Raw genomic sequence first — 24,956 nt, 5'->3', positions numbered from 1 at the left:
ATCTTTATGTTTCGTATTGTGCTCTGCACAGTGGGAAGTTAGTCTCATTCTAGGGCTTTGAGGTGTTATCACAAAGACAGTAATGCATAAACAAGTGAGAATAAAACAGAGAAATAAAAAGAAGCAGCCACACGTGAACAGGGGGAGCACTAAGTAACAGCAAGGCGGTTAATTAACGAAAAGCTCAAAGAGCAGGCAGTTCATCCCCTCTTCCAGGCTGTTAGAAAATGACATCATGTATGTCAGATGCTGTCTTTAGGGTGCTTTTCTGTGAGGTCATCCTCCCTCCGTGCTGGCAATTGACCAGTGACTTGTATTTAAATACGCTGAATCCACAGAGCGAGGCACAAGAACTCCTTCTAACTGGTTGCACGTCTGAATCAATCCATCTGGTTAAATAATAAATTAACATAGCCAAGCCACAACCGAGGAGAGCCGAGAAGGGGTCACTGCCTGCAAGAGCTGGGTTTGCAGCCTCGGCTGCTGGCTGGGCCATGCCCCCGTTGTTTATAGGATTACAAAGCAGTAATTGCTCAGCTGGGGCTGAGCCTGTGATTCCTCCCCAGGTAGGAGCAGGTAAGCCCTTGTGGTGGCTTTTCGCACATCTTTAAGGCAGCAAAGTGCCTCGTTAATTGTAAGGTGTGGTAGGGCTTCTCCCCGCTGGGCTAGAAGCAGCAGGAGGCCTTTCAGCCTTGGGGGCAGGTGCTGAGGCTCATCTCCATCAGGTGCTGTCTGCAGGGTGGGGGCAAGGCAATCTGGCAGCCCTGAGGGCTACAAAAGGTCTGGCAGGAGGAGGTGTTTGGGTTTGGTGGGCTTTGTAGGAAGGGTTGTGGCTGCTGTGAGCTGCAAGGGTGGGCAGGGGGGTGGGTTACCGTGTTCCTGCCCTTTCTTGTTTGGGGTTAGGGCAGCCAGCGTTGGGGTGTTATGCTAAGGAGGTGGGAAGAGCCAGCCTGTGTTGTCGGGAACGCAGCCAGCGCCAGAAATATGAAGGGCCTGGCTTACAGCAGCTGTGTCAGATGCTTTCAAAAATGCTTACAGGCTAAATCCTAAAAATGAGCTAGGGAAACAAAAAGGGAAGACAGAAAAACTTTGTTTGTGGACTATACGTGGATCTGCTACTTCTACAAGCTGACCTGTGGCTTTCTGCTGATCCTTTGGAGAAAGAAGACCACCACCTCCCAAAGGTAGCGTCTGGGGTGGGAAGCTCCCCTTGCTGCTCCACGTGAAGGATTTGTGAGCCTCGAGTGAAAAGCACCCCTCTGAACTCCTGCTTACAGGGGGGTGTGCTTGCAAGTGTAAGCACAGTAAAGGTGGTGAAGTGCTTATATACACCCCTCAGGTGGTGGGGGTGACCCCTGTTTGCCAGCCATCTGGGAGAAAGATGCTGTTAGTGCATCACACAAGTGTAGGAGGTAGCCCTGGGGAAGAGGGATGGAGGGGGTGGCCCCTGCAGCCCTGTGCTGTAGCCTGAGCTGTGTGTATTTATTGATTGAGGGAGCAGGTTTCTTCCATATATTCATAGAGGCTGGTTTAGCCTGAGCTGGGACTCAGAGACTGTGTCTTTCTTTCTCTGGTTATGATTTATGACTTCAATCCAATTTATGGCCATTTACAAGAATGCTGAACTGGCTGTAAATCAGTAAAAGACCATAAAATACTCATGAGAACTGCTGAAATCCATCTGGGTGAGCTTCCTTCCCTCCCAAGAGCAGCCAGCTGAGGGCAGGAAGATGTAGCCCTCCCATCAAGCCAGCTAGCAGAGACGGGGGGGGGTGGGGTGGGGACAAAAAGTGCTTGGCTGGAGGAAAGGGTGGAAGCAAAGGAGGCTTGTTTTCTGAGAGCATGCAGGGCTCAGGTGAGCTGTTGTCTGAGGAGAACTACGGGAGTAACAGCAGCTCTGCAGGGCTTCCTCAGAGGAGCTTCACCTGAGAGCAAGGTTTGCGTGTGGTCCATGGCCTCTGGTGGAGTCTGATTCTTTCTGCAGCTCAGTGTTTTATTGAGTCACTGTTGTTTGTCGGGAGCATAGAGATAATATTCCTGGCAGTTTTTGTTCTTACCAGTTGCTCCAATGACACATTTGTGTGACATATTGCTTTGGATGTGATGAGTTAAAATCACAAGACCTCATAGTTCTTTCAAGGTCTTTACTTGCCTATCTTGCTCCTCAACAAGGAGCATGCTCAGTGTGTAAAGAAGCACTCCAAGCAAGTGGCTTCATCATGCCAAATTATGCGCTCACACCAGCAGCAGGAGGTGATGTGGTGTGTTACAAAATTTATTGGGTTATATTTATGGGGATTAAAATCCTATCTTTGTCTTGTTAGCAGTAATCAAGCTGCTCTTGATTTCTACCAGCAATGGGTTATGGAATAGGAGCAGTATGGAATAACTGAGTTGTCCAGAAGCATCCCCAAAACACTCTGTAACAGAGCCCTTCTCTACATCTAGTGTGTAGTAATTTTCAGTTCTTAATACAAACTATGGGAAGTCAGAAACTTGAGCATGACAGAAGGAGACTAAACACTCCAGATTGCTTTGTTCTGAGTCATAAAGAAAGGAATCTTTTGTTAAATACTCCCAAGTGGGAATACCAGATTTAAGGACTAAGCTTGCTCAGGTTCCTAGGCCATGAGATCCAGAAGGGTGCAATCTTGCTCCTCCTGGGTAGTGGTATTTAAGCTGTTGGGTTTGCCTACTGAATGCCTGAGAAGTCTCAATGTGGTAGCCAGCTGTGGCATGTCACACCTTGACCACTGTGTGATGAAGAAGCCCAGATCAGGGAGCTGTCTGATATGGGGTGCTTGGTAGGAAGGGCTAAGAAAAATATGTTCAAAATTGCAGTTCTCAGCATGACTCGTGGCTGTGGGTTTGCTCTGATAGTTCTTGCCCCAAGTCCTGGGTGCTGTGTTTGAACCACTGCTTAGAAAGAGATTGATTTAAAGAACACCCTGCAAGGAGGCTTTCCCACAAGCCTTGGCATGGTGTCCCTGGAGGTAATTACCCTTGCTGTTAAATGTTGCTGGTCCAAGTGTGCCCAGCTGTAGATCTGTGTCTGTCTTGCTGATTGTGTGTGTGCCAAAACAGTGCAGTGCTTCACCTCTGAGCCAGTAGTTTGGATCAGGCTGGCTCAGGAAGCCACTCACCTCTGGGGTACTGCTGCAGTTTGCCAAGAGCAATGAACCCTGGCCAGTGCCGTGTGTCTCTTTTCTTTCTTGTATGTGGTGCCTTGGGGAGAGATAAGCGATTGTGCTGTCTACGCACTGCCTGTGACCCTGTAGTGCCCTGAGAATGAAATCCAGGCTCTGCTCTACTTCACATTCAAAACAACAGCAGAAAATAGCTTCTACTTTCTTCATTTCTGGGGGCTCGGGCTTGTGGATGATAACGAGAAATCGCTATGGCCGAGTGGTGAGGGATCAAGCAAGCCTGAAAAGAATGTCTCCCTTATCCCTCTGGCCAGTGCAGGCTTGAAAAGCGGTGCTGATCACCTGGCTGCCTGGATGGGGCTAAATCCATGCTAGGAGAACTGTGGCCAAGAGTGAGGGAGGGAAGAAAACTGGCAGTAAGCTGCTGGAAAGCCGGGAGGAACCTGCCCCTCTACATTGCATGGCCCATCCTGATGTAGGGTGCAGGCTTTGGGTTGGTGTGTGCTGCTCTGTCTATCACTCAACTGCTCTGGATGCAGGACTTCTGGGGAAGGAGAAGCAAATTAAGTCAGCCTTGTGGATTCTTTGCTGCTGTGAACTTGACTGGGCTCCTTCCAGGGTATCACCATGGAAGAGATGTGCAGCTGCTGCAGTGCAAAGTGTTTAATAGGTTGCCTGAATGAACATAGGCCCCCTTTTCTCTATGCCTACTTAGGAAATAAGCAATCTCCTCCTATTACCACTGGTTTTCTAAGGAGACTTCCCTCTTGAGCTATTCCTTATAGACAAGCCAGCAATGTCACTGTCCCATGATGAAAACTCCCAGGGCTGCAAATTTCCCTCTCACTGACAGGTGTTTTCCTTTCTTTTATTAGAGGAATTAGATAACCATCATCTCAGACCTACAGCTCACTGCATGTGCCCTTAATGCTCTGTGGGGAGCTCAGTTTAAAATCGGGAAACCTGAAAGTCAATGATGTTATGAGTACATGAAACTACTGTTAAGGGTTTGGTTACAATTAAGGGATTATATAGTGCGTGGTTCTCTGGCAATGGAATATTCTGCCCTGTCTCCTGCAGCCTGACATTTTAATTCAAAATCTAAGGAGTCTACAGTTGGTTTGCTCTTTTATTTATTTCAGATTGAGTTGTGTGAATAATAGATTTTTCAATTCAATGACTGGGTGAAAAATAAAGTAAGATGAAGAAAAAAGAAAATGTTAACTTCCATTGACCAGAGTTACCTTATTCAATCCAAAATTGAAAAAGAAAAGCTTTATTTAATTGTAGGGAGAATGTTAATTTATTTGCTGTAAATATGTACTTTTGTAAGCCTGGGCTGTTTTGAAAATACTGGTAATGCTTCAGAAATTGAAGAAATCAAACTTTTTCTGAGATATGTAGTGCCCATCCTTCCACACTTCACTTTTTTTTTTTCCTTTTAATAAGGAGTATTTGTCAAAATTGACCTGAGCAAACTTGGAGCCTCATAAGTGGAATGTGCTCAAAAGTGTGCACAGAATATCCTGACAGGCTTGGTTTGTGGCTTGACTATTCCAGTGAGTTTGTAGAGTTCCTGGTGCCACAGGAGCAAATGGTCTCAACTTGAATGAAACGCAATTCCTAACAAGTTCTGCAGCACTCAACTGTAGTTTCAAAGTCAAGCCTCACATAAAGTAAACACTTCTGCAAGTTAAAATGAGGTGCACTGATATGCTGAGAGCCTCCTTGCTTCAGCTGCTTTCCACAGATGTTAGCTGATGTGGACATAGTAAATAATTTGTTGTATGGGAAGGTATAAACTCATTTTGCTTCTCCCAGAGCTCAGCTGTCTGTGTAGGACACAAAAGCTTACTTTGGTAAGTGAATTCATCAAATCTGATTGTGATGCATACACAGGAAACAGATTTGTTGAAAGTGAAGATTACTGTTCCTGAGTAGCTGAGAATTATGCACATCCTATTATTTTTGTTAACCCATCTGTCCTGCTTTCCCCCCACGTTCTTTTATCCTGTTCTTGTCTTTAAGGTTAACTTTTTCTGTAATTTAGTCTGCATTTGTACAACTGATATTGATAAATTATGTCACCAGTGTGTCTCTATATATGTCCTGTTTCTGTGCATGTCCTTCTTAGCCCTGACTGTGAGCAAATGTTCTGCCTTTGGAAGAGATCTTGGTAGTTTTCTTTAGAGTGGTTTGAGGAGGCAATCTGAATCCATGGCTTGTTGGCCAGATGAAAGATTTTTGAGGTCGCTCTTGGTCATTGACAGCCAGGTGTTGGAGTTCAGTTGAGATTTCTAAAGGAAATGTGGCCTTGTACTGCTGGTGGCTGGTGTGTAATATTTATGGGGAGCCAGTTTGGAATATGCTCAGGCCACCAGTTTTACTTCTACTTGAAACCAGCCTTTAAGGTTCCACATTCACTGCTTGTTGGCAATAGTAACGATATTCACTTATTTCAGTCTTTTGTTAGTGATTTCCAAGGAGATTATGGCAGTGCACCTTTCTGTGATCAGAAAGAGGTGGAGGTAGACATTTATCTATCATAATTTGGAAACCTGAGGTGGTTACTCAAGTCAAAGTGGACATGGGTGACCAGGAGTGAATAAAGGCAAAGCTTATTCAAAACTCAAGGGAAATAACAGTGTAAGACACAGGTAAATGCAAGGCCCAGAAGGCAGCCAGAATTAAACAGGCCAACTTTGTGCGCAGTGTCTAAGCCATTAGCAACTAGCAGGGAAGAGCTCCTGAGGTTGATTCAGACCTGGCACACAGCAGCTCACAATTGGCTCATCTGTGCACTGGTGCAGATGGTGGCAGCTGCTGTTGTACTAGGTTTCCCCAGCCCAGTGTTACAACCTGTTGCCAAAGAAGGGGAAAAAAGGCAGAAAATGGTGTGGTTTTTCTAAGCCTCAGCCTTAAGCCAACTTCACCCATTCATGATGCTGAAATTGGGAAATGGCACTCATAGCAATACATGCAAATTGTCTGAAATGGGATCAGTTCTTTTCTGTCTTGCTCTTTTGCTTTGATTTCCATGTTAGCTCTCCTTTTTTGCTTGCCTGTGTTTTCCCTCCGTGTTTGACCTTTCCTCCCCAGTCCCCTGGCCTTTTCTATTCTAAGCTGATAAGAGGGAGCTCAGAGTTGATATGCAGGAATCCCTGGACACAGCTATTTTTTCATCAGTAGTTAATTTTCCACTTCTTTTATTTCCTTTGAGATTCAATACATCTACTTTCATGCTTCTGTGATTCAGTTTGTGGAGGAGACAGACAAGGAAATGCTGAATAAATCTCTTACCTTCTCTCTCTTGATCCTTTACTCCCATCTTTGCATTGCCCTCTCTCCTTTTCTTCATACAGCACAGTTTTCACATAACTTGTGGTGGTTTTTTTTGGTGGTTGTTGGCTTTTTTATTTCTTCTTAGGGCTCTGGCTTAGGACAATTACAGATGCTGAGAGGAAATCAGAGATAGTCATGTTTGGTTGAGTAGTAGCTGCTGGGAGCTCCAGCCCTCCCAGACTTACCCTGTGCTCGCTATAGAAAGCTGCTGTATGCTTTCACTCAGAAGCTTCATCAGTCCTGTACCATGCCAGTTCCTGAGGATTATGCAGCGTAGGTTAGTGCTCTCCATAAATACCATCCCTTTCAAGGTTTTCTTCTTTATGATAGAAGAAAAACTTTATTAGAGAGGAAAGGCTGCATGCTGTGGAAATGTATCTCCAGCAGTAGGAAGGAGGAGGAGGGAGATGGGAGTGAGAGGGAGGGGCAGGAGAAGGAAAGAAAATGATCAAAGTGTCACTCCTGCAACATTAAGCTCAACTCTTTACATCTAATTTATCACCTTCTCATATGCCCTGAGACTGTGTAAATACAGCTTCTTGGGCTACCGTGTCCCTAGTAGGTTCCCTGCTGTTTTTTATTTAGTGTAGAGGCAAGTTTTCTACTAGGAAATAGTCTGTTTAGTCTATAATCAAGCACTGTAAACTGCCATGTCATTACTGATAGAGGGTTGCTAGCTGGTTATACTAGACTAATGTTTGTAGCATCTGACTATGTTAAAATAGCTGAAGTCACAGGCTAACAGTACCTGTCATGTCTGAGGGGAACACGTGTTGATTTCTGAGCGAGTGGTGTGATTTTTAGGAGGCATGTCTGAGGGAGCACATATGGGCAAGGAACTGCCAAACGCATTTCAAACTCGTCTGGGAGAAGTCTGTTCAGCAGCCAGACAGGACTCAGACATTGTGTCCAAATAAAAGCAAGCAGATATTCAGATTATTAACAGAGCACAAGAGGATACGGGATTGTTTCATGCATGCGCTAGAAAGATTTTTGAAACCGTAGTCCAAATGTCCCACTTCATATAATGGAGCCAATAATGAAGTCCACAGGGAGAGCACAATATGACAAGGATTAGCATATGGGCTGTTTATGGGCTAAAATTCTTTCTCATTTTTCTGATTTCTTCGGTGATCAGATGTGCTGATGGGTTAAAAGGTCAAAATGTGGTGGTTGAAGTGTTTGCCTCAAGCTACTAGAAACCTTTGGGGTTGCTCACTCAAGACTATGGAATGGAGATTGATCTTCTTCACCAGAGAAGCTCTGATAGGAAAATTCACAGCAGTTTCCAAGCTACCAGTGTGAGACCTTATTAATGACTAGTACAGCATGAAGTGGTCTCTGATCCGAAGTCTTCATCCTTAACCCACTGCTTTAACACTCAGGACATAAATCCTTTTCCTTGGGTCATCCCTCTATAACAATCTTTCCTCCATTTTGTTTCTTTAGTGAATCACCTGAACTACAAATAATTAGTCTTTACAGCTGATCTAATATCCAGATCCCTTGCAATGTTTAGTGTTATGCCTAAGTATTGTGGAAGTATCCCACTAGCTGGCATTGTGAGTAATCTTTTACTTGATTTGAATGCTGAAGTTCCTTGTTCCTGATCTGAAAGTCCTCATTGTGGCTTGGTGAAGAGGCCATGCTAACCCCAAAAGAAATAGTATAAGGTCTGGCCATGAGATAAGTAGCTGCTTAAGAAGATCCCAGGAGGAATGAATCCTCTTGCTTTCTATGGCTGAAAGGAGGGAGATTTATGGCATTTTTATTCAGCTATGCAAACGTGACCTGAGCTCCAGGGAAAGGTGTGTTCTATAAATCTGGAAAAAGATCTGTCACTGAAACAAAATGTTTATATGGCTCAAAGGGGAGTCTTTTCTATGTGCTAAGTTGTCAGTTATCTTGAACTGAGGATATTCAGATACAAGTTTGAGCCAAGAAGCAACTAATTCACTTTGGATTCCAAACAGACCTGGCACACTAATGGATTATTTAGTGTTGTTGCTGGGCCAAAAAGTTAGCGGAAGCAGTTGGAGTTTAGCCAGAACAGAAATTTTACAATAGTGTTGCCAAAAAAGGCATCTATGCTTTCTCCTTTGGTATCATTTTGGTCAAATCGGAAATGCCTTTTTTTAATTCTCCTCAAAATGTCAGCTGCATTTTCAGGATAACTGCTACTAAAATGTTTTTATATAGGGCATTTTAGGCTTTTAGGAGGACATGACAATCATCACTTCAGAGAAGCAGGACATAAAAATATGTGCTGAGGTTTCCCAAAGAACTTTCGCTTGGTGGGGTGGCTTCTAAACCAGATATTCCTTTGCTTAGTAGGGTATCAGTCAGGACTGATATGCACAAGAAAACCTATGGTCTTGAAAATATCTTACTCTACTGATCTCAGGAGATCTCTTCCAATCTCATATCCTGTGATTCTGTAATTAAGCCACAATTAGTGGCAGCTCAAACCAAGTAACCAGTTTGAATGGGATCTTGGAAACAGACCATTTTAACCCTCAGAGTGCGTTAACACCCAGCTTTGATGGGTTATCGTTTCATACAAATGGGTGCAAAGCTGATACATGCTTTCTGGTCTTCCTGTTGCCTGAAAGCGGATGAGGTTGTCTGCAATGTGGACAGCACCAGAATAAGAGACATGTTAAAAGTCATGTTTATTCTTGTAGCAGAGAAAGGATGTGGTAATCTTAGCTATCTGCAGGCTAGGCAAGGGTCTTGGATGTGCCCAAAATATGGGCAAGTCTAATGTCCCATCTACAGTACGAGCAGGATTGGTCTTGATCTTTATACAAGCTTGCTGACTGAAGTACAGGTGGGAGTCTAAGACTTGTTGGCTGTGCCCTAGATTAAAAACAAATCCTAAACATGTCCAAAACTTGGCTGAGGAACAAACTTTTTTCCTATTGCTGAAGAAGTCATTTGTCCTATCACATGCTTAGCTAACACTCACCCTCCCCCTTGAGAGCTTTATGTACACATCCGCTTGCTGCATTTACTCTGGAGGTGAGTGTTTCTGGATTTGGTGGAATTCAACCATATCTGCATGTGCATGACAATCAAATGTTTAATGGAAACGGTTATCATATGAAATTGTGAGCTTTTTAAGAAGAGGTAGCAAGTCCTGGATTGGCAAGATAGGGGTGCCATCCATGGCAGTAATAATAACTCAGTTTAGACAAATCTGGGTAGCTCAATTAAAAATTAGTCCTAGAGATAAGAAATGCAAGGAATTCACTGCAAGTTTTCATTGGCAGTGATGTATGGAAACCAAAACTAAGCAAGTGTAAGCTGTCTGGTTCACCTAAGGTTTTAGGATTATTTACAGGCATTTTAAGGGTTGGATGTGAGACAAGTGAGCTTGCCATGGGGATGCAGGACTAACAGTGTTGTTAAATTGGCTTAAGGAAGTAGGAATAATAAGATGAAATTTGTATTGTGTAGGGATGTAGAAGATTCACGTAACAGTTTAAAGGTATAAAAGAAATGAGATGAAGTTAACCATGTGGAAACTATGGGGGGTAAGAAAACTTTGCCAAACCTTGCAGGGTATGGTTTTCCAAAGAAATGATGGTAGAATCAGTCAGACCATTCTTTTTGAACTGGGTAAGTCACTGGGGAAGGTACTTTAAGCTCCTGTAGCATCTGTCATGCAGAGCTGGAAGAAAAGAGAAAGAGGCTTTGATTGGTTTCTGCTGTGTATATTTTCTAGTTTAATTTCTGACCTTTGAGTCTCCTGTGTGTGATTTTTTTTAAACACATATGGTATGCAGTTATGTGTAATGCTGGGGTGACAAATGAGGCACACAAAAGCCTAGAAAGTTTTAAAATGATGGTTTATCTTGCAATGTTAACTGTTACAAAATGTATCAAAGGCCTGTTGACAAATTGGAAGGGGTTCAGATAAGAGCCCACTGGAATGATGCAAAATTTGGAAATCTGCCGCAGAATGAAAGACTTGGGAAACTCAATCTGTTTAGAGAAGATTAAGTATCATAACCATAGGCCTTGCTTACCTACTTAAGATTTCAGCAGTTCTAGCGGAGAAAGCAATGACAAGAGCCTGTAGTTGCAAGCTACACAATCCTACACAAAAGAAAAGTGATGAAGAAAAAGGAAAAGAATTTTTAATGGAGATGACTTTCCTTCAGAATGAGATAACTAGAGACATGGTAGCTCTCCCATATATCAGATGTTCAGTTCCAGACTGGGCTGCTGTCTTGAAGAGAGATTCCAGTTTAGACATGGGCACTTTGCTTAATACAGAAAATTTTAATTGAAGTTCAATGATGTGTGCTAGGAAATCAGGCAAAATCATAATCTTTCTTTCTGGTCTTGACATATGAGTTTGTCTTATACAGTGTGTGTGGCTTCTCAGGAATAGTATGCAAAGCTATGAAACTGTTTTTTTTTCTATTTTCTTTCAGAATTTGTTGACTGTGTTGTTCTCAGAGGTGAGCCTTCTATTACGGGGAGACTGCACACAGAAATGTGCTCTTCCCTAGAGTGACATTTCTAGCACAACACCACTTCCTCAATCTGAAGTCACTATTTTTCTCACTAGAAGTCTATTTAATTTCTGTGCAAGGATGGACATTGTCTTTACTGGAACTGGAGGCCTGTACTTGCAGGACTCCCAATAACATGTCTTAAAACAGAAATGGCACTACGGTTATGGCCTTGGCTTTAAAGATTTTTGTACTGGGGATAGAGCAGTAACAGCACAAAGATGTCATATCTGGCAGGTATTGTGCCTCAGGCACAAGGGAGGTAGCTTTTATGAAATAGTCTGCAGCATCTCTGACTGGAGAATGGCTGCCACAGAGGTTACGAAGCACAGGGAGTAAGAAAATGCAGCTTGTTGCATGGAAGCAAGCACAGGTATGCTAGTGTTCCTGCCAAGGTGTGTGAAGTTGGACAAGTGGGGTCAGAGGTGAGTTAGGGTACAGGGAACGAAGGATGTAGAATTTATGGAAGTGGTTGGGAGGTGACATGATGCTGAAATCTATTTCGCATGAAGAAATGGAAGGCTAAGTGAATGGGTGGGGAAAAGTAGGAGGCTGTAGAAGAGTGTTATTAACAGAGTCATGTTTCTCTACATAGATCTTGTCACTGAATTTGAAACACTTCTGTCATCCCCCCCCCCCCCCCCCCCACCATGTCCTCACTCCTGTGGGCTTCAGGGGTCTCCGCTGCCTCCACAGGTGTTTCCAAATGCAGCCCATGTGCTGTACATCCAGAGGAGAGATGTTTTGCCATGTGAGCCCCCTTGTATTAAGGATCTGGCCGTCCTCTCTAGGTCTGTCACCTAAAGTTTCTTCCTTTTCTGAGCTTTCTTCTCCCAGTTGTATCATAGGATGTTGATGTTGACCTACACTGGAAGAGTGAATTTGGAAGAAATACAGCAGCAGAGAGAAAGTAAGAAGTCTGGACAGGTGACTGTCAACAGGAGAAGTTTAATATCACTGGTGAATGGAAGGCAAGTGCTTTCAAAATTAAGGTTGTGCCAGTGGAAAGTGAGATGAATGTGATATATAGTCCTTGCTAGCCCTTCTCAAGTGCTACCTCCTCAGGCTAAGACAAAATGGAAATGACCTTCCATGACCTTCCCGTTGTTTAGATGTCTATTTTGTGTTTGATTAAAGGGTTGCAATAATCATAATTTTCCCAGGGTGGCTCGAGGTTCTACAAGGGCTGATGGGAATTGTAGTTAGGGGCGTCATTCTTTTCCTGCCTCCCATGTTCTGTGATATTTGTCCTGTAACCCCAAGCATTAGCAGTTGGTGGTGTTTGTGGGCTGAAGCCTGATCAGTCTGGGTGCTTTCTCTCTGCTGGATAAGCCTTGAACCCATTTGAACAAACAACTTACCCTTAATACCTTGGGACTATTATGCATATGTATGGTGATGTTGGGGGACAGGGAGATTCTGTCATAATGCATTTTTGCATTTAAAGCAGAATCCTGATTTTCCTAATAAAGAGTTGTACTGTCTGCCACATATATCTTTTTTTTTTTTTTTTTTTTGGAAGGGTTTTTTAGCCCTTTGGCTGTAAGTTAACTCGCAAGGATGTGATCTCTTATCCCAAGGCCGTTTCTTCTTTTCTTCCAAGCATTGTCTGCTGTACGGTGATACAAAATGCCTGGCAGAAGCAGTTGAGCCAAAAGAGATGGTACAATTCACTCCACCCTTCAGGAAAGAAATGAAAAACAAATAGTAGGGGTCCAGAAGAGGAGGGTGAAGGCTCTCTTTTTTCCTAGCACAGAAGGATTGGGGTGTAGCAATAAGCTGCCAGGGTGGAAGCTGCTGCTTCTGGGTGATAAGCCACCTAGTCAGAATCAGCTGGGAAGGGTGTCCTGGAGAACAAAGACCTTTCTGGTTGGCATGCTTAGAGGCAGGGCGATGAAACAGCTGGCAGAGCTAATAACAAGCCTGCTTTGAATCACTGGGGTCTCCATTTCCAACCAGAACTGGCAGAGCTGTAGAAGTGGAGGCTAGCGAGACTTACAGGTGCTTCTGTAGGGAAAAGAAGGCTGGGGACAGGCTGGGTAGGACCTGAAAGTGTACAGAGCTGGGGAAAGGAAAGTTAGACTGGGTATAGCTGAGAATATGTATGGGAAAGTGAGTGGGGCTGGAGGGGGAGTAAGTGGTAAGAGGGGGTAAAACTTGCTGCAAATGCAGTTGATGTCAGTATTAAAAAAAAAAAAAAAGTTCCCTTGGCTGGGACTAGTATCCTCAGTAAGAGTTGGAGTCTTATTCCCTGCTGCCATAGTTACTCATCAGTACCACCTCCACACAACACTTTGCTTGGCTCATAGGGCTCCTTTCCCTGCTGGTGAGGAGGGAGGGGAGGATCTCAGTGTCTCCTTGCCCTTGTACTGCTGTCACCTTCCCTAGTGGATCTAGCTTGAGTACAGAAATCAGACAGATGTTGCAATGGTAAATAGTGCCCAGCTATTTACCCATAGGTTCTCCTGCAGCTTTACAGGTCCTTTCTTGGAAAGGAACAATATTAAAAACTTACACTTTCCAATGAGGGAGCAATGTGGGAGAATGCTGAAATACTGAAGGTTAAAGAGACAAGCTCTGCAGAGCCTCAATAGAAGAGGTAAATGTTGTTTCACTTCTCAGTCACTGTCTGTTGCAGTTGCTGGCTGAGTGTAGCCAGTGATGGACTGTTGCAGAGATGATGTGGGCTGGGATCATGAGAGCACCTTGTGTCACAGCACCTCATCAGGTGAGGTTCACGCTCCTTAAGGTGCCTGCCCCAAAATTACTACCATTGGATCAAATTCTAAACCCTTTATTCATTCAAAATTTTCACCATCTTGGAGTGACTTTTTGCCTGAGCAACAACTGCAGGATTTTGCCCATCCATCAGCCAAAGTAACTTTACAGAGATGACATCATTTAGAGTGCTCAGCCCTGGCTTGTGTACATCCCTGCTAGGGCTATGATTTTAGTCACTCTCACAGGAGGGTCAAATCAGAGGCTGATAAGCTGGTGGAGGGGAGGACTCCATGGGAAAACAAGAAGCTGCAGAGAAAGGTGTTTTTTCCCCTACTTCCAGTGGTCAATTAATCTGAGGCAGTCAGGCAAATAGCAACTTAAACATAAATTTGAATGTATTTAGGTGCTTTTGATAGGAGTCCTTTTACTTCCAGTATTAGAATAGTTCTCTGAGTACGGTTGGGTTGGAAGGAATCTGCAATGCTTTTCTTAGCTGAATGGATGTGTAACTTAAGTCCCTGAGTCAGCTGGAGAATTACCAAAGGAAGTGAGACAAGGACTTTGATAGCTCTGTATCCTGCCTTGAACAGAGGGCAACTCAGACTATTTCAGCAGAAATTGCAAAGTGCAGGAACATGGAATAATCTACTGAAGAGGCAGTTGCTGCTTAACTGGTGAAAGAGGAAAAAATGTCATATCCTCTCTAACCTGAACAGAGGTGCTTTTACTCATGACATTCACTCCTTCTAATCTGCATAGTCCTTGGCTCTGTCTGCCTCAGCAGTGAGTTCCAGAGATAATACATTGAGAGATGTTGCTTTGTATCACACACTTTTTTTTTTTTTTTAACTACAGACTGATGAGTGGCAGGGAGTTGGTAGAAAATGAAGGTTGTGATGCACTAACTAGTTTGCTACAAGATAATTCTCAGTGATTAGCCTCAGAAAAGGTGAGGGGTGGCTAATTATTCTTTTAGCTCTAGTGGTTAAGGCCTTAGGGCGGAAGGTTCAGTCTCCTGCAGGTAAAGGCTACTGCTGCACGATGCAGCTGCAGCCTACAACAGTTGCACTTGTCAGTGCAAGCGAGAAGTTTGGAAGCTCTCTACTCTACATGGGCTTCCAGGAGAGCTGGCAACTGGGGAGGCCTGCTGAAGAAGGAACTTTCATATTACTCTGATTTACTGCAAACTACCAGGATGCAACAGTAAACTCTTCCACACTCTTCACATTACTCTTATTTATACTTAACATCCAATACTTTGGCTGTCATTCTTTAATCAAGATTTCTTTTAGACCTGTCTGAGTTGCTTGGGGAAAACCCTGGGTAAATATTGTTATTAGTTAAGTAATAAGACACAACAGGGTGTGAAATATTGCCCCATAACTCATGCCTACTCCATAGCAGTACGTTGAGTGGCACAAGGCCAAATGGCTTTGTGTGTTATTTTTTTAGTTAAATCAAATTAAAAAGACACCAGCAAAGTGTCTGTGGCTGTTAAAACATGGCCATGGTGGTAGGGGGAGGAAGGGGGGAGTCATTTAATAAGGTGTGCTGTCAATTGCTCACTTTTTAATTTAGTGAATGGTGAAAAGTACTAAGTGGAGAGCCCTGGAGATAGGTGTCCTTCACTTATCTAAAGGACAGATTGGACAGAAGCGGCAGCAGCAACAGCTCTGCGATTGCTGTGTGGCAGCAGGCTTGTGAGTTCTACCTCTGGTGGGCTAAAAGGGTCCATTTGCAAAACCCTGTTCAAACTTTGGGCACTCAGTGTGAGCTGCCATTAACTGTGGCCTAATAGGATGCTTTCAGGCCTACAAGATGTCTTGGGGGCATCTGTCAAATTGGAAGAATGATTGAGGCTACAATCTGTGAAAAACGCCAGACAGGTTTTCGCTGATGACTTGAGGTCCCAGCGAACTCCCTGGGACCAAATGCAGCCTCTGCACAAGTCAGATGGTGCTGTCTCATTTGTGCTCAGATGGCAGGGAAAAGGGATTCTTAATGAAGACGCGCAGAGGCCTGTGTTAACTGCTTTCTAACTTGTTGAGCGTTAAGCGTTGCGTCCACAGTTCTTTTCCAGTTCAGCTTTATATACCGCAGCATGCAGTCGCAGCTGCACAGGATGGGTGCTCTGGCTGGGATTGGCAGTGCTACACTCTGGCTGTGGAGATGAACTGGCCTCCTCCGAGCTCTCACTTCTGTTTTAGTTGAGAACGACCTTTTCCTGAGGAAATGGAGTCCAGATCTCTTCCTATAGTTAATACCCCATTTGGTAGGGGCAGGGGTCTGTGCCTTTCTAGGAAGGGGCAGCTGCTCACTAATTCATGTGTGGGCGTTTCAGGACTCCTTGCACTGCAAGGAAAATGTTAAATTTTGCTACAGTATTTTTTTTTGTTTGCTTTATACAGACAGCTGCTGTCATGTCCCTTACCCAAGGCCCATTAGCTACCCAGCAGCTTCTGATTCAGAGTCAGGCTAGCAATGTAGAGAACCATATAAAGAGATGCTCATTAATCCTTATTTGGTTCCTCCCATAGGCATTTTCCTTACATGCCCAGCATTTCTCGCATGCTGGACTCCCTATGCAACATGAGGCTTTCATTTGCTTTAGTCTTTTAAGAGCCAAGCAGTTTATTTGTAGAGCTTTCTGCACTTATTCTCTGCGGGGGGGGGGGGGGGGGGGGGGGGGGGGGGGGGCGGAATCTAGCCTAGGAAGACTAGAGAAAGGACTATCCTTTACTTTTGCTGTCCCCATGGAAAATATTGTGTCTCTGGACAAAATAGCATGAAGGCTGACAAAGTGCTTTCTCAATGTGTCTTGAGCCCAGGACAATTCCCAGAGTAACATCACATCCTTTGCGTGTGCTTCCGTGTGTATGTTGGCTTGCAGTTAGCACAGATATATCAATATTCCTGATGACAATAAATACAGCTATTAGGATGAGTCGAGGGCTTATCTTAATTGGGTAACAGATGAACAGGCGTATGTTGCTGTTGAATCCATCAGCATTAACTGGGCAGAGGTAAGTTTGATCAATACTGACACTTGAGTGCATGGGTAGCCACTGGAAAATATTAATTTACAATCATGACCGGCACCTCTCATTAACCAGAAATGTGTTAACCCTAATTGGTTCAACGGGGTTCTGCTGCACTATACGGTGCTGCTCAGTCTTTCCTCTCGTGCCTGAGCCAGAGTTTTCTGCTGATGGGAACTCGATGGTATCGAAGCCTGTGCTTTGGGTGGCCAGGCTGGCAGCTGTACTGCAGCATCCATCAGGCCAGGAAGGTGTGCAATGCACATCCGCATGGGTATGATGCCCATATGGCTGTGTAGACGTGGGGAGCTGCGTACGTGTCTGTTCATACCTTATGGCCGACTTGAACAGGAGTTAGGCTGGGTAGGGACGACACTGATTTATACCATCTGTGAGTCTGTGCCACAGATCTATAAGCATTCGTATGCCTTTGCGACTGTGTGTGCATGCTTGGGTGCTTGCATGCAGATATGGACTGAGCACACTTGTGGTAGCACTAGGTTGCCCTCAGATCTGTCAGGCAATGTATACAATATAGCTTTTAAGGGGAAAAGTAAATATATGTGTATGGAATACGCATTTATGAGGTGCATGAAAAATGCTTCTTGTGCTTTAATGCCAGCAATGGCAATTTGTTTTCTCTACCACAACAAAATCCTCACAGCAATCCATTGAAAGCAGTCATCTTTGGTATGTGCCATAAATATGCATAGAGTATATACAAACATGAGCTGTGAGAGTTGAAATCATCTTGTAATTAAGGCCCAGGCCTGACAGTGAGGGAAGCTGAATTTGCTGTTAGACCTTCTGCATCTGAGGAGATAATAGGATGCTATCCATGTCCACTGAGGATACAATGGGAAGTAATGGGCTTAAATTGCAGCAAGAAGATGTAGACTAAACATTAGGAAAAACTTTCTAGCCATAGGAATAACTAAGTACTAGAATAGATTGTCTAAAAGGGCATAGAATATCAGCTTTTGAAGGTTTCTTCACAAATTCACAAAAGGAGTTGGATAAATATCCATTGGGACTAGTTAGAGCCAGAAAAAGGGTTGTGTCTTTTGGAATGTTTTCCTGTTATGTGATCTCATGACTTTAGGAACACAGGTGTCTGTTTTACCCCTACATGATTGGGTGTCAGGGCTGCCTGTGATTACAGGAGTTGTGTTTGTTACAAACCCTGTTAGCTGTAAACTCAACTGGCCTTAATCTGTCCTTTGGTTTAACAGTCGAACTTAAATAATGACCTTAGTCAAATGATAACTGGCAGTCTGTCTTTGTTCTGAGACTTGCTATGGAAGACGCTGAGCAGGAAGAAATTTTCCTGGTCAAATGATTTTCAAGATCAAGAAAGCTTTTTTCCTCTTAAGCTTTTTAAAAGTTGTGGCTTCTCAACTGCATACATCTTGTTTTCTTTTAGTAGTGAAGGGCGTTACAAAGTTTTTATTAAAAATTCGATCCACATATATCAACAGATGAAAATATTAAATTCTTGCCCTATTACCTGGACCATGGTCTAGATGTTTTGCCTCTGTTATGCTTCTGTTGATTACCAAGTCCCAGAGTTTTTTTTATATTGTTGACCCTCCCATCAGCCCAGCAATTTTTGACACTCAGATGTCCATACCTTAATTGATTTCCAAAGTAATTTGCTTTAAAAGGGGGGAAAAATATATACTTCTATCTGATTCCATGGAGTAGTAAACAGTTATTTTTTCCTTTGTGCATAGCAAGACCTTTATGCCCTCATTTGAAGCTCAAAAGTAGTTTTTGCCTTCGTATACCATTAAAAAGGACAGGCTGCATCTTATGGGTACTGTGAGGGGGTGCCTAATACCCAATGAATCTGAAGGAGAGGAACAACTGGGGGGAAAAAAAAAAACACATTCCAGTAGCTGATCATTTGTGTATGAATAATTCCAGTTGAGCTGTCTGAAAGATTTATGATTTGGCAAAAAGATTAAATGAAAAGGAACTGTTGGCTTGTTTGAATGCTTCCACAGCAAATGAGTATGGCATATGGAGACTGAGAAACAAGGTCAGACTCTTTTATATCTAACTCTTGCTGACCTGTAGCCTGGATGCCTAGTATTTATATTTGTACTAATGTTATTTCTTGCAGCATCTTTCACAGAAGCTCAATGGGGAAATTTCTGACAGTCTTGTCAGATTTTTCTTATATATACAGGAATGAACTGATTGGTTTTAGTATTACTTGTAGTTGGAAAGAGTTTTTGGTCTCAGCTGGGAATATGTAATGAAAGAGGCCAGCAGGACCTGAGTACCAAATTGTGTGGTGGCCAAGGGTTTTACCAAGTAAGCTGGAAGATACATAAAAGCCCCTGTCTTTCTCTGTTCCCAACAGCCATGGCTTTTCTTATTTTTTTTCGGTACTTGAAGCTCTTTCTTAGTGTTGCCTGAGGGATCTATTCTACTTTGTATTAGCTGTCCCCATAATCATCGAGTGGGGAGAAAAGTTGGTTGTGTAGGCCTGCTGGAGTGCTCACCTGGGATGTGGGAGATGGGAAATGCAGGAACAAGGACCTCCCCCGTCTAGCCAAATGCCTACCTATTTGTTATGCTTGAATCATTCTTTCTTGTTTTTGAAAAATAACTTTGACAGGTCTTGTTTTTTCTCCCCCAGTGGGCAATGACTCATTGCTGACTGACTCAGAAACTAAGCAGGCTCACATATGCCTAGTGGGGGATTTATACTAAGGTGTCTGGCCTGTCTGGCTCTTGCAGCTCTAGAAGTGGGGAGCTCCACAGCATATGTAAAAGCCGTAATGCTTGCTGAGAGCATCTGCTTGGCTTCCCTCTACCAGCACTCCACTGACCACATCGAGATGCCTTTTGTGGTCCAAAGAGGTTTTAGTAGACAGCGTACATGAGTACAACAATTGGAGATGTGGCTTGAGTGTGGTGATGTGGATCATTTGTTGCTTTGAGGCATGTGTACTCACAAAATTGGATCCATAGAGGGGAATGGAGGACAGGAACCATCCACACATCCAGGGGTGCTGAAGAGACTGGGAGTGCTGAATTGATTCTTTCTGGTGTGTTGATGAGGGGCTGTGCTCATAATGCCCCATGGATGATCTAAGACAAACTAGGCAGACAGAATATGACAACAGAGGTGTTGGCATGAAAGAACTAAAGGGAGAGTAGTTATGCAGACACCATGGCTTTGTCCTGACTCCAGCTATATTATATACAGTGTGGAGTGAAAAATTTTTGGCAATATGAGAAAATGTGTGGATAGTGTTTCCTGGCCATCTCTAGCCTGATGCCCTCTTTTTCAGAGCAACACTTAATTCAGAGACAATTAAAGCAGACAGGGAATTGGTATTGGGGATAGTGAGTAAGAAAGAGATAAAATCTCATGCAAACAGGTGTTGGCAGTCACTGGAATTGTATTTCCTTTTCCAAGGGCTTAATCTGGCATTGTGTCTTACAGACTTTGAGATTTAATACCAGTTTGACTTGATCTGTGACAAAAGATTTATGGCCTGGCTGAAACTGCCCAGAAATAGTACTACTCCCACTGTACCAGCACTGAATCTGCAAAACAGAAGCCTCCTCTGAGCTGGGAATGTTCAAATGGCGGATATCACTCAAGCCAGGCAGCGTAACTGCCTCTAGAGTAGAGGTACAGCATGCAAGGGGAAGCCCTGTCTCTACATAGGAGATCCAATAAATGTCTCCTTGAAGAAGGTCCAGTGAGATAAGTCCCATATCCTCAGAATCAGGTCAAAGAACTTGAAGGATGTTGAAATATTCTTCTCACATTGAAGGGTCATGGGACAGCAGACCGCAAGTGGCAGGGGACTTACCTTTCTGGGTTTCCTGGTAAATCAGCTGATCACCTGAAATGGGTCATACTTTTTGGTAGAGATACAAGATCTGCTCCTCTGTTTGCCAAACAATGAACTGAAAGCTCTTCTCTAGCGAACCCTAGTCCTTTTTTTCCGAATATTCACCCTGATTTCTTACCACATAGGCATAGAACTTCAACTTAATTGTGGTTCTCCCTATAACCAGCATGTCTATAATTTTAAAATGCTTTTAGTTATGCTAGAGCCACAACTTTAAGAGCAATTTCTTGGTTAGCCCAGAAGTCCCTGTACAAATCAACCTTCCCAAAATCATCAGAGATCCTTCCTTTGTGGTTTCCAACTTTCTGTTCAAAACAAAAACTGCCTTAATGTGTGGTGGTGAGAATCTGATGTGATTGACCTCTTGTCTTGGCTCTGGACTCAAGATGTTCCAGTGAAACTGTAGTCAGAAGTAGACCTTTGACCATTCCTCTAAGCTGAGGAATCAAGTATTCCCTCTAAACATGATAGTGGAAGAAACAGAATCTGGGTTCTTGTTTTCTTATTAGTTATAATAGCTGCAGGTTACTACTTTGTAGTACCTGCCAGGGCAGGTAAAGGACAGTAAAGCAGTTCTTCAAATCATGGCACTGCTCAGAGGTTGTCTGGCTTGGAATTTCTGAGTTTCTGTACTCTAAATCTACCTGAGCTGACGGCTCCATTTCTGTTTACAATGTGGCTTAACTGAGTGGAATTTTATTTCCTGGCTGCACAATAAAACGCACAAAGGTTACCACATCTTTTAAGTCCTGGGAAGAAGAAAGAGAAGAATGGGGCAGGGGAGAGAGAGAGAAAGGAACTCCAATGTACACAGGTCATTTCCAGGGTGACAGAGAATAGGGAAAGGATCATAGAGGTCTTCAAAGCAATTTTTTGCCTCTTCATCATTACTGATATTTCCAGAGCACACAAACAACTGCAACTACCCCAACACCATTGCTTCCTTTTTTTTTTTTTTTTCCTATTGGCTTGCTGCTTTTCATCTGCTTCTTGGATAATTTTTTTTCACTTTTTTTGGCTTGGATTGCCAGAGAACCCATGGATGCTATACAAGGTGACAGTTCCTCAGCAGCTAAGCAGAAGAGTCAAGTAGGATGACAAGTAACAACAAAAAAAAAAAGAGGAAAGAGTCCCCCAGACTTGTAATTTCACTTTATTTAGCAGGATTGTAGGGTTAATATAAACAGGAGAAAAATGACAACAAACTGCTCCACTTCTAATGACATCAGGAGGTTTGAATCTGACATTGATGGGATACTTTGAGAAGCCACCATCGATTCTCTCAGTTTATCCTTCCTTTTTGCCTTCTGTCTGGGCTCAGAACACAGGACTGAAGAAAAGATGGAACAACAGGTAAGCTGTTCACCCAATGTTGGAGTAGCAAATTCTTCATTTCTATCTGTAGTCCTGGAATACTGTCTGACAAGCACAGGAAAAAATGAGTTAATGTTCTTGCTTCACTAATTAGCATAAGGACTCAAGATTTCTGAGGTTATGTACTCCATGTAACTTCCAGCGAGTCCGTAAACCTGCTGGAGAGCTTCCATGATTTCCAAAGTTAAGTGAAGCACTGTCTACATTAAAGTTGCCATCAATGTAATTACATCAATTTTCTAAATGTAGAAAGGGCTTTGCTGTCCTTCCAGGAATTAATTTTGCGTAGATCTTCCTTGAGGAAAAACATGAAACAAACGTGGAGTTTACAGACATAAGTGGCTTGGTTCTTTCTGTTCTGTGAGAAACATTTGAAGACTTTAAAGAAACTAGAAAAATACTTGTTACTTTTACGAGACTTCTACAAATGTTTTCTAAATGACATATAATTTTCCTACAGAAGCATTTTCCTCTGACAAGTGATCTAGTCATGCTGAATTTCAGGAAGAAAGAGATGTTTATTGAGAAACTTAGACATAATTAAAAATTGAAATGTGAATGGGAATTCACTGTTCTACCTTGAACATTCTGACTCACCACCTGTGTAGGTTCTCTGTGTTACCTACAGTGCACAGAAGATCTCGCTTATCACTTTTTCAGAGGTTATAAGGGAGGATTGAGAACTATGAAGCATTAGAAACTGTTGATGCTATCTATAAATTACAGCATCACTTTTCCCCCAGGACTTACTGCACAAACGAGGTGTGGCCAATTCTTGGACCTGTATGTGAATCTGCTCATATAGTAGATGAGTTGTCCTTCACTCACTTCTTACACTTCAGATTACTTCGATAGATGGTGCCTAAACTGACAGGCAAGAGTTAAGCTTTGGTTAAGTGATTGCATGTTTTGATAATCATCTGACCTCCAAATCACAAAATGCTTGCATCCACGCAGTGTGAAAAAGAGGACAGTAAAATGTTTCCACTGTCATTCTTGTGTAGATAAGTGAGCAGCATTGACATGAAACAGTCTTTAGTATTATTGATAACAATTGGAATTAAGAGGGTGTTGAAGATTTTTTTCAACAATTTTAGCAAATGGTGCTGATTATTTAAAAAAAAAAAAAACAACAAAAACAAAAAAACACACACAGCATAGTAAACTATTAAATACTGTTCCTGGAAAGCCTTTTCATGCACCTCTTGTTTGTTTTCCCCCTTGCAGCTTACTATCACCTCATCTTCACTGAAGAGTCTGCAAAGGTGGAATTTTTCCAAAAGTGAAATTTCTCAGTTATATTTGAGTTGTTTGTTGTTCCCTTCCTCGTTTTCTCAACTGCAACAGAAGTAACTGAACATCATACCACTAAAATCACTGACTGTGATAGCTTCAGCTGGAGTTTTCCGGATGTGCCTGAGTAGACTGCTTTTGATGGTCATTCATAACTGTCAACTTAAATAACAATATCAAAATATTCTTGAGTGGTTTCTTTGTTGTGGTAACCAAAGAATATATGTTAGGCATTCCTCCAGAAGGAAGAGCCAAGGCGAGTCCTGCTTTCCTTAGCTGAATTTTTTGTCTCTCTTGAAACTGCCAAGCCTGAGCTCAGTGATACCTCAGTGAACTTCCTTACTGTACACAGTCAAGATGCTGTCATTTGTTTATATCATCTAAATGACCTTCACAATGATCCTGTTTTTTTAAGGAAAGGGTTTATTTTCTTTGGGAGACATAATTTAGTGGCAACTTGTACCCATCTCATGCAACAGTGACATGGCTGCTTTGCTCTACTTGTGCATGTGATATCTGGTTTCTTTCAACCTTATGTGGATTTTTTTGGCTAACAAACTAATGAGAGGTTTGGACATTATTAGTTGTAGCTCAGTTTCTGTCATGACAATACTAATTTGTTGCTCTACTAGTGATAACACTACTTCTATACCTCATGTTTGTTACCACCTATGTTTCTCACCGCTATTTCTCCAAACTTGGTAAATGATACAGAAGGGTAACAAAGCCTCTTTTTAGAGGAGGTGGATAATCTAGTTCCTGGATGGCTAGAGTCTATCTGATCTTTGCTCGCTTCCTCTGTGGCAACTTTCAAATTAGAGTGGCTAAGTGCAGTCTTCCTATCTCTCTGATCTCAGCATGCAGGATGGTGTTGAAGATGATCCTCTGCAATTTCATTTATCTCTTGCTAGAGCAAACCATATCCCAGGCACTACTTTGCACAATGCCAATCAATCAGTAGTGTTGACACTATGATGTCACCTTTTTGATAGCTACTTAACAAAGATAACAAAAGGGTGGTAACCAATTAATTTTGCTATTAGCAATACCGTAATGTTGGTCCAACAGGGAGCATGCCTACAGTTTGGCAGCAATGATATAATTGAAATGGTGAAGCCTATGGAGGTTACTGTAGTGTTGCATTATAAGTAGTTGCATATGTGCAGCCCTGTAGAAGGGCGATGGCAAATTTATGAGGCATTAATCTGGTCACAAACTATCTTCAGAAGATTAAGCAAGAGCAGGCAGCATAGCTGATGTATTTCCCCTTTCCAGAGATAGGAGAGCAGCTCTTCTGCCCATATAGCACTTGCCTTTAACGTGACAGAGAAGCATGAAGTGATCTGTGCTGTGTCCCCATATAGCAAGCAGGTAACTTTCTCATAAAGATAGCAGGGAAATGAAAGAGGTTGCAAGCAATGCAGTTTTTCTGGCCACTGTAAGAGCCCTGTGTGCAGAGTCACCTCACACGTACTCTGAGAACAGCCAAGCGTGGCTGCTCAGGCTGGGTGTTCTAAATCATTCTAACCTTTTGCAATGTTTTAAGTTTGCTACTTAAAAAAAAAAAAAAATCTATTTCATTTCTACTTCTGAATTTCTGTTTTTACACTCTGGTGCACTCTTTGCAGAAGCAGGGAGTGC

The 24,956-nt window shown here is 42.8% G+C and overlaps 1 long non-coding RNA gene across 1 annotated transcript in view; it reads left to right on the top strand.

The window, feature by feature from the left end:
- The first annotated feature begins 800 nt into the window (after positions 1-800).
- The window catches only part of LOC311440714, a 43,433-nt gene continuing 19,277 nt past the window's right edge, over positions 801-24,956 (top strand). The window contains exons 1-2 of the long non-coding RNA XR_014695550.1: positions 801-1,184; positions 11,849-11,982. This is a non-coding gene — a long non-coding RNA (uncharacterized lncRNA). The remainder of the gene's footprint in view (positions 1,185-11,848; positions 11,983-24,956) is intronic.

This window comes from Aythya ferina, assembly GCF_964211825.1.
Source record: "Aythya ferina genome assembly, chromosome: 1".
Classification (NCBI taxonomy): domain Eukaryota; kingdom Metazoa; phylum Chordata; class Aves; order Anseriformes; family Anatidae; genus Aythya; species Aythya ferina.
Note: the sequence above shows the minus strand (reverse complement) of the source record. Positions and strands in the feature narration are given on the sequence as shown.